The sequence below is a fragment of the Vulpes vulpes genome, chromosome X (assembly GCF_048418805.1).
Source record: "Vulpes vulpes isolate BD-2025 chromosome X, VulVul3, whole genome shotgun sequence".
In the NCBI taxonomy this organism is placed as follows: domain Eukaryota; kingdom Metazoa; phylum Chordata; class Mammalia; order Carnivora; family Canidae; genus Vulpes; species Vulpes vulpes.
This window is the reverse complement of record NC_132796.1, coordinates 83,239,975-83,250,148: the sequence shown is the minus strand read 5'-3', so window position 1 is coordinate 83,250,148 and position 10,174 is coordinate 83,239,975. Positions and strand designations below refer to the sequence as shown.

The 10,174-nt window shown below is 35.0% G+C and overlaps 1 pseudogene; it reads right to left on the bottom strand.

Moving 5' to 3' along the window:
* Nucleotides 1–4,058: 4,058 nt before the first annotated feature.
* Nucleotides 4,059–9,893, bottom strand: LOC112908443 (large ribosomal subunit protein eL37 pseudogene; annotated as a pseudogene).
* Between the last annotated feature and the right edge of the window lie 281 nt (nt 9,894–10,174).

Below are 10,174 nucleotides of genomic sequence, written 5' to 3'. Positions count from 1 at the left end.
GGAAAAAATATCTAAGTCAGTGCCAGATGACCTGGATTTCAGTTCCAGTCCACTAACCTTGGCCATCATTTTTCTGAGTCTCAGTTTCCTCATTTGAAAGATAATTGAATTATCTTTAATGACTTAATTCTGAAGGTCTTTGGAGCTTATAGGGAGTATTTCCTAGAAGTGTTCATGGCTTGGTAATGTAGGTCACTGCTCTAGAATAAACCTAGGTGTCTCCATTTACTGAATTACTCAGTAAATTGGTATAAAACAACTTATTTTATTTCTAGATATTGCACAGCTGTCACAAGTATAGTTTCCAATTTTTTGCGTTCCGATTATTTAATTTTATAAACTAATGATTTAAATTTGTATCCAGATTATTGTACAATATCCATTTATTTTTCAGTTATTTTGCCTGAGTTTTCCAATCAAAGACATCTCCCAATAAGTATTACCTTTGTTTCCTTCATTCCAAAAGCTATGATTTTGCTTTCTAATTTATGTTCTAATGTATTAATACTTGTGGAATGATGAAAAATAATAAGTAGACTTGCAGGAGGACTTGCCTTATTGCTTATTCCAATGTGATTAGAATTTCAACAGTATATATGATACAGCCTGTAAGATGGAGATACATATTCATTAATATATTAAGGAAGATTTGAATTTCTAGTTTTCTAAGAATATTTTTAACCAAGAATAAATGGTGACTTATATCAACTACCTTCTGCACTAGAGAGATGAGGGTACACTTGTCATTTGATCTATTTCTGTTATTTCTATTAATAGATTTTCTTACCAAGAATCATTGCTGAATTCCTAGAATATTGGTTATAGTATATTAATATTTTACCATATAAATCTAAACTCCATTATCTAATATTTTATTTAGGATTTTTACATCTATATTTATAATTCATTTTGGCCAGTAGCATTTTGTACTATTGCTAAGAATTTTTGACATTAGTATGGGTGTTGAATTTTATTACTCTTTTCAGCAACCATTGAGATGACCATATGTACAATTCTCAAACAATCACTTTAGTAGTAACCTTTCTTTTCTTTGGAATTAGGGTTACAGAGAAGTATGTGGGGGCTTTTTGGATGCTTATATGTAACTTTCTTTATTACTGTGATTAATTTCTATGAATGTATAACAATGTGGCTTTCTTTTTATTTAATTTGCAAGAAAAACTGGGGCCTTCCATCTGTAAAAACAAATTTCTTTCATTTCATATTTTAAAAATTTATAACATTTATTATTTCTAACTGCTGTTTTTATGTCTTCCTCAGGAACACTTATACATCTTAGATTACATGTCTATTCTCCTGCCCTTTTCTCTGAAAGAATGATTTGTTTTGGTTTAGTCCTTGTCATTTTCTCTATTGTATGAGACTGTACTATTCTTGTCACTTACAGGGCAGAAAAGATTTTTGACAATCTTAATTATTTTCTTCACTCAGTTCAATGTGAATGCTAGTTCTATTATAGTATAATTTCTTGGCAATCTTTCCTTATTTCAGCCATTTTCATTTACATCTGACCTTGTTTCTTATGATTATCTGCTCCTTTTTTGTTTTTGGGGGTTTTTTTCTGCTCCTTTTTTGAAAAGACCATTCTTCCTTGCAGTTTGAGGATGCCATTTTTTTCAGAAATTTATTCATAATTATTCAGTAGGTAATTTGTTTTTCAAATATATGTACTTCTTTTGAAATTGTGGGTTTGTGTTCACATTCTTTTTTTTTATATATTTCCCATAAACCTGAGGTGCTTCTGCTGATGGTTGTGTTTGTTTTTGTTCTCTATTTTTCCTTAAATTAAGTAAAGCTTTATCTGGATTCATTTGACAGTCCATAGGACTGTCTTCTACTCATTGATCTATAGATAGATTAATTTCTAAAGTCAATTCTTGGGGCATGTTGATGTGCATAGTTTCCATCCCAAACTCACATTCAGCAGTTATCACTTAGTGCAGTTCTGATATTTGGAAGTGGGATTATTTTCTACCACTTTGTCTGGTTTCCTGACACATAGGCCAATTGGTTATATGGCTTCCCGGACTCTTCCTCTCTCTGTGCTTCTCTTCTCTACCTGGCTCTCCCCACAACAAAACTTTATTTCTAGGAAATATATCCCTTTGTTCCTATGGTGTTATGTTTTTGTTACTGATATTTCTGAATGTTTTTAGTGTACAAGAATAGCTACCCCTGACTTCCTGGTATCTTCCTATTCTTTAAGAGAAAAAAATATTTCATCAAGTGAAATCTAAGAGCTCATCAGACAAAACCTGAAGGACTTTTCTTAATCCACATCCATATACTTTTAGGTAACAGAAATTCCTTCTAGAATCTAACATTAGGTCAGTGTTACTTTTCAGTGGTGATGTGAGATTTAATATTAATCCATGCCTACATTTGGTATTTTAACAGGAATATGGGGAAGTCTCAATCAAGGGCTATATAAATTAGGCATTACTTTAAGCTAGAAATCACTTCTGGGCCCTTCAATAATGTCACATTTTATTGTACCTGATTTAATCCACAGTTCCTAATAGATAGGAAGCAAGCATAGTCTATTTCCTTTCTTTCTTCCTCAACTTTATTGGGGGATAACTGAAGAATGTAATTTTACATATTTAAAGTATATAGTGTAATAATTTGATATACATGTGCATTATGAAATAATTACCAAGATCAAAATAATTAACCTATCACTTTACATAGCTAACTTTGTGTGTGTGTATGCATGTGTGTGTGTGTTGAGAATGCTTAAGACCGAATCAACAGGAAAATGCAAATCAAAACCATAATGAGATATTATCCTATATCTGCTCGGATAGCTGTTATCAAAAAGACAAGAAATAACAAGTACTGGAAAGAATGTTGAAGAAAAGGAAATTCTAGTGTACTGTTGGTGGGAATACAAATTGGTGCAGCCACTATGGAAAACAGTATGGAGATTCCTCAAAAAAACAAAACTAGAACTACCATATGATCTAGCAATCCAACTCCTTGGTGCATAACTGAAGTAAACAAAAGTATCTCTATGAGATATCTGTACTCCCACGTTCATTGCAGCATTACACACAATAACCAAAATATGGAAATAACCTAAATGTCTTTCGATGGATAAATGGATAAACAAAATATGGAATATATAAACAATGGTATATTATCTAGCCACTAAAAGAAGATAATCCTGCCATTTGTGATAACATGGATGAGCCTGGAGGGCATTATGCTAAGTGAAACAAGCCATACAAAGAAAGATAAATACTGTATGATCTCACTTATACATGGAAACTTTTTCTAAAAAGTCAATTTCATAGAAACAGAATATAACGGAGGTTGCAAGGGACTGAGGGGAGTGGGAAATGTGGAAATATATGTCAAAGGGTACAAACTATCAGTCACAAGAAGGATAATTTCTGAGGACTTAATGAACAGCATAGTGACTGTGGTTAATAATATGGTATTGTATACTTGAAATTTCCTAAGGCATACTCAATAAAGGCTCAAGACTTTCTATGAATCTATTTCTGTATTTATCACTGTCCTCAGTGCCTCCAATTCCTTTTATCTTCAAGTTTGCCCAAGTTTTTTTAAACAGATATTAGATTCCATAAATGATAGTGTCACCCAGAGTCCATTAAAATTATTCAGAAACACAAAGCACGATTTTTCTTTTTCTCTTATACAGAAGCAAAATATTGGTTCACAAACTCTCCTGTCTAAAGGTAATTTCTCATCTCTTATCTCAGGTTTGTATTGGAAAGCCCATGATATATGATCTAGAGTTTACAGCCTGGAACAATCTAAACTATTCTTTTAAGTGTTTCAGGGGACCTAAGGACAGGCACCAGCAGCAACTTCATGTTATACTTTGTGGTAAAAAAAAATCCAAATATAACAATGTCTGGTAACTTACTGAATAAAAATTAAGGTTTTATTCTACATAGTATTTATATTCAATAAAGCAATTAATTTTTGTGATTATAGAGCATTTATCAATTCCAAACAATAGCAAACAAAATTTATTATTTATTTGTTTGTTTATTTATTTATTTATTTTTACTTTTTAAAACCAGAACGTTTATTTTGACTAATCGTTGAAATCCTTAAGATGAACTGGATGCTGCAACAGCTGCCCTCTTGGGCTTAGGTGTCGTTCCTTCATGGAATCCATGCCTGAATCTGCGGTATACAATTTTTAGGTGCCTCATTCGACCAATCCCAGTGGTATTCCGTCTTTTAGCCTTGGCACTCCAGTTATACTTTCTCTTCCACTTGGCAGGGTAGCCACACTTGCCGCAGGTGGACTTCTGAAGGTGGTAGGCCTTAGAGCCACGGCGGCGGCACAACGTGTGCGTCTTATTGCGAAGCTTTCCGAACAATGACGTCCCTTTCGTCATCTTGTTTCCGCGGCAGACCCCCATATCAAACAAAATTTAAAGATAATGAATATAAAAAATAAATAAAATAAAATAAAATAAAATAAAGATAATGAATATCACATATGATGTGTTAAATAATTACTTGCAAGTATTCTTCATTTTACTGCCAGAAATGAAATTGAAAGAACTTTGCATTTGTAATTCGTTCAGATATGGGTACCCATATTAAAATATAAAAGGAATACTATTTTCTTTTAGAAAATATAGTTTTTACATGAATTAAAATTAAAATCAATTCCTTCCTCTGTGTCCATCGAAAGATGAATGGATAAAGAAGATGTGGTTTATGTATACAATGGAATATTACTCAGCAATTAGAAACGACAAATACCCACCATTTGCTTCCACGTGCATGGAACTGGAGGGTATTATGCTGAGTGAAATAAGTCAATCGGAGAAGGACAGTGTATGTTCTCATTCATTTGGGGAATATGAATAATAGTGAAAGGGAATATAAAGGAAGGGAAAAGAAATGTTGGGAAATATCAGGAAGGGAGACAGAACATAAAGACTCCTAACTCGGGGAAATGAACTAAGGGTGGTGGGAGGGGAGGAGGGCGGGGGGTGGGGATGAATGGGTGACGGGCACTGAGGTGGACACTTGACGGGATGAGCACTGGGTGTTTTTCTGTATGTTGGTAAATTGAACACCAATAAAAATTAATTTAAAAAATAAAAATAAATAAATAAAATCAATTCCTTATTTGTTTAATAAAAGCGTTGTATTAAAAATATCAATGCAGAACTAATGCGTGGTGTCATTTCCAAGTACTTTGAACAAGAAAGAATTTCTACTCCATATTCAAAATAACAATTTTAATAGCCCCAAATATAAAAAAGAAACACTAGGATAATACATCGAAGAGGAAAGACATCATACACTTATTTTACTCTTCTAAAACTGAGACTCATATGAATTAATTATAAAATGAAACTAATAAATGTATCACAACTATCTCTTAATAGGTCTGAGAGAAATTAATTCAAAACTAATGAGATAGAAAAATCAGTTGTACAATCTTAGGTCTTTAAAGGTCCTTAATATTTAAAATATTAAGTAATTGCACAACTTCACTTCATAGATGCCATTAATGTAAGACTAGATCTGTTACAAAAATACATAAGAAGGGCATGTCCTTTATAACAGACTCTTTTCTGTGCCAATGCAGTTTCTCTAATATTAGGTTTCATATACGTGACTTCTTGCTTAAGTCTTGTGTCCCAAGTATAGTGTTATTAAGAACCCCTATCCCCTTGAATTTTGGGGAAATAATCAGGTTAAACTAAGTGTCTAATTGTGACAGTTTGAGAAGAGACCACACAGAATGGAAAGAACAATGGATTGGGAGTTACAGATTCCAAGTGCCTGTCTTCCCTCCTTAACCCATTAGCCTTGTAATTTTCCTTGTCTTCTTGGCTTTCTGAATTTCAGTTTCCTCATCTGTAATCAACCATATCAGTTCTAATTATTTTATAGGATCGTTGAAAAGGTCAAATGATAAGAGATGAGCAAGCAATTTGAAAATGCACAATTTTATAATGTAAAGCATCTTGAGAAAATGACTGTCTCATCTAGAATTTAGAAACTTTGCAATATAAGAAAAACTGAATGTTACTACCTTTTGTAAAATATCCCACTGCAGAGAATAATCCCATATTTAAAAATATATTAAGAGCTACTGGTGATGCTTGTTCAATTTTATAATTCCTTTGCAATTCATTTATAAAATTGAATAACAATCTTCTTCCAATAAAGTTTTTTAATATATTGCATTAGTATTATTCATGTGAATAAAAGTGTATATGGAAACCACTTTAATGTATATTTTGAAATTTGAGGCTTTTAAAATTAAATACTAAAATATATCTTGATTTGAAAACTTGAACAGTTAAACTCTAAATTATTTACAAAATATACCATATGGTTTTTGAGTCTTTTAAAATAAAACACCTAGTAGAATACTATTTTAAAATCTGATTTATCATTCTGTTAAAAACATACTTTCTATGAGGATGATTTTTGCAGACACGCTTAAAAATCTGACTTTGCCCCTAGTCAGAAAGTAGCAGACTCCCATGAGATGGTTTTCCACCCCACAGACCTCCTACTTTTCTTTTTATAAGACTCCTTGAATCTAACCTGAGCCCCTTAAATTATCAGTACCTATTTGATTTGTGGAATTATGAAAAAAACTCACCAGTGTTATTAATTTCAAAGGGAAAATGACTGGTTTTAATTTCTACCCCGAATTTAACTACCCAATGCAGAAAGAAATTGGTATTTCTTAAAGCTGAGCTTTCTTAAATTTAATTTCATGCATCCTTGACACCAGCTCGAATCACATCCAGATTCTAAATGAGGTTTGAAATATATACAAAAAATTCCCACATTTGCTATTTTCTACAGAGCTACAATATATCTCTAGCACCCAGATATTTTCAAGGAAGTCAAGCTCAAAAACATCCTCTAGGCTTTTTTTGCCCTCAAAATATATAATAATAGCCTCTATGGATGAAGAAATCCATATGCCCTAAGGAAAGTGTTACTTAGTGAAAGGGTCTTCAAAAGTTCTTTGGGGGAATGAATGAAGTTTTTAATAGAGCTGTCTAATTTTCATAGGCCCAATAGAAAATTGCCTCCAAGATGTGATAAGAAAAACCATGACTAAAAGTCACTTGACTCCAAGAATTTTCTAAATTAGACGTAAAATTTCTTGAAATATCCATATTATTCACTGTTTTGAGTTAAAATTACATACTCTTCTCATGACACTTGTCACCTTATTTCCTATGCTCCAGTGATGGCAGCCTTCTTGTTCTTTCTACTGTCTTTATGTGTGTCATTTTCATTGCTTAGAATTCTCTCTGCTACCTGGTTTGAGCAAATCCTATAAATCATTCAAGTCTCCTCTTCCTCTGTGACGATCCACAGACAAGGAATGGAAAACCACCAGAAAAGTAACTCAAAGAGTTTAGCATAGTTTAGAAGATAGGACTTGCTGTAATACATAGACCAGACATGACTGTGCCTAAGGAAAATGGAGAATACAGCATGGCACTGGTAGAGCTACTTTGGGATTAAAGACTCTTCAGGTATGATGGGGCTACATGTAAGTATAATGGATGGCAAGACACCTGGGTGGCTCAGTGGTTGGTTGGGTGTCTGCCTTCAACTCAGGCCGTGATCCTGGAGTCCCGAGATAGAGTCCCACATCGGGCTCCCTGCATGGAGCCTGCTTCTCCCTCTGCCTGTGCCTCTGCCTCTCTTCCTCTCTATGTCTCTCATGAATAAATAAATAAAATCTTTTAAAAAAGTATAATGGATGGCAGATAAAGAACCATGGGGGAGGCAGCAGCTTACTGGATAAAGAGGAATTTGACAAAGAAGAAAAACTTACTCAAATCGAGAAATCTTCCCCATAGATAAACAGATAAGGAAAAGGTAATGAATGTGTAACTGGAAAGCCCTAAGAAAAAAGTTTTTCAAGAAAATTTTTTTTCTTCTTTATAATTTCTACTTGCTCTCCAGATCAAAGGCCTTCCAAAACTACTGATAGTATTCTGTGATAATAGTCAGAGCTTTAAGGTAAAGCAGATCGTGATAGGAAATTGCCTCATAGAATAATAGCTTAAGGTAAGCTATTTTAGCTAACCTAAAATACCTAATAGGAATTTTTTTCTGTGTGCTTTGCCCAGATTAAGTGGAGAAAAAATGTTGAAAAACAACAAATTATTTCTTTGACATTTTTCCAAATTAATGAATTTAGTTACTGAATCTTTCAGTTTTCAACTAGCTCGTTTTGTGTTATATCAATGCATGTAGGCTGACTGCTCTATGGGGTAAAGTATTTGATGATTGTAAACTGTCCAAAAGTCACTTTGCTTTTAAGGAACTCATTCCCTAGAAATAATAGTAACCAGATCAATTTCACAATCAAACTGAATTTTTAAAAAAATCATAGAAATTGCAAGTTTTGAAAATCACCTGACCAAACATTTAAAAAAAAGATTTCCAAAATTTACATTTTTATGGAAAAATTATGTAGGTGATTACATATATGATTAGAAGGTTGATTCTTCTTGTCAGTGGGTTAAAAATAGAACAAAAGTTTAATTCTAAAAACTTGAAATATAGGGCAGTAAAAATCTAAAAACCACGTACAATATCAAAAAATTAAGTATTAATAAGCCAATATTAATGAAATGAACAGAATAATTTATTTGTACAAATGTTTATCTTAAATTACATGCAAAACTTTGGTTCATTTATTGCAAAGGAAACCTCTTCTCTATTGATTTCTCTACTTTCTACAGATCTGTTTTTTTTAACCTAACGTGACTGACTCTGCTGGTTTGCTAAGGATGGATGAGTTTTGTGGGACATCACGCTTTCTATATTAAAACAAGCAAATCTGCCCAATTCCTGTGGTTAGGCACCAGTTCATGATTTTAACACAAAATATATATGTAACCACCACTTAATCACCCAAACAGGATGAAATTCTCATGACATATGGACCAAAATTTTATTTTATTTTTTTTAATTAATTTTTATTGGTGTTCAATTTACCAACATACAGAAAAACACCCAGTGCTCATCCCGTCAAGTGTCCACCTCAGTGCCCGTCACCCATTCCCCTCCAACACCCGCCCTCCTCCCCTTCCACCACCCCTAGTTTGTTTCCCAGTTAGGAGTCTTTATGTTCTGTCTCCCTTCCTGATATTTCCCAACATTTCTTTTCACAACATTTTGAAGTAGTAAATCAGGCCAGCCTTTGGGGCATCTCACTATTTATATTTCTCCTTTCAGATGTCCTATTTATTCTTATTTTTTGTTTCTCATTTCTAAATTAACCCCATATTCATGATAAAACCATGGGATTTGGGGGCACCTGGGTGGCTCAGTCAGTTGGGTGCCCAATTTAATTTCAGCTGTTGGATTCGCGCTCCTGCCCCGCAGCCCCCTCCGCGGAGCCGCCGCCCGAGCTGTTCCCGGAGCCGCGCAGCCCCCTCCGCGGAGCCGCCGCCCGAGCCCCTCCGAGCTGCTCCGGGTCCCGCCGAGCGCTGCAGCCCTTAGGGAGCTCGGCGCATCTCCCGGGGCGCAGTTCCTCTGTTAGTGTCCCAGGGAGCCCGAAGGCATCCCCGCCTTTCTGGGGATCCTGCTCCAATTCCCCGGGAGGCCTTTCCGCCGGGAAGGTTGGTGCAGCTCCTGCTCCTCCGGGACGGGGCTCTCCTGTCCTGGGGACACTCGCCCCGGCCTCAGCCCGGCTCCTCGCGGGCCCCTCCCCCTTGGAGGCCTTTTGTGTCTTTATTTCTTTTTCCCCGTCTTCCTACCTTGATAGAAGCGCGAACTCTTCTCACTGTAGCGTTCCAGCTGGTCTCTCTTTAAATCTCAGGCCGAATTCGTAGATTTTCAGGATGATTGGATGGTTTTCTAGGTAATTTGTTGAGGACAGGTGACTTGGAGACCCTACTCTGCCGCCATCTTGCCCCTCCCCCCCAAAATTTGATTTTAGATATAAGTACGCATCATTATATTCCAAGATAGTTGTATAAGGAGCAAGTGACTTAATCATTGTTATAACTGAGAGTTTCATGAGTGGAACTCAAGTTGGAACAATATTTTTTATATATATATATTTTTTATTGGTGTTCAATTTGCCAACATACAGAATAACACCCAGTGCTCATCCCATCAAGTGCCCCTCTCAGTGCCTGTCACCCAGTCACCC